Raw genomic sequence first — 523 nt, 5'->3', positions numbered from 1 at the left:
AAGAAAAGAATTTTGTGTTTTGTGCGATCCTACTCTTAAGTGAACAGAACATCCAGTGTTTAGCTAGCATAACACGAAGATATATAAGCGAATTTTTGTATCATATCTTAAGATTTACTTTCCGAAAAGCAAATTTAATCTGTTGCCCCTCCGTTTACACAGCTAAACCTCCCCGGGGTCCTTCCAGATCCCAGTAGCCGCAAGTATTAAATAATATGAAATTTAAAACTACCGATTTAAGCACCACTTGCGGAGAGTGCATAAAACTCTCACTATATCAACACACGCTCACCGCTAACTACGAATGATTACCATAAAACCTTATAACAATAAAATAATAATGAAGCTACAAGATACTTAGTTAAAATCAATAAATTAACTTAACATGACTTAAGTTTGAAGAATTATATGTTTATTTATTACTTCATATTTTATTATTTTGCTTCATCACCATCTTCAATTTCCCATATTGTTGAATACGTGATTAATTAAACAAGTTAGGCATATTAACTTACATGTGAAT

Source organism: Penaeus monodon, chromosome 22 (genome assembly GCF_015228065.2).
Source record: "Penaeus monodon isolate SGIC_2016 chromosome 22, NSTDA_Pmon_1, whole genome shotgun sequence".
In the NCBI taxonomy this organism is placed as follows: domain Eukaryota; kingdom Metazoa; phylum Arthropoda; class Malacostraca; order Decapoda; family Penaeidae; genus Penaeus; species Penaeus monodon.
Note: the sequence above shows the minus strand (reverse complement) of the source record.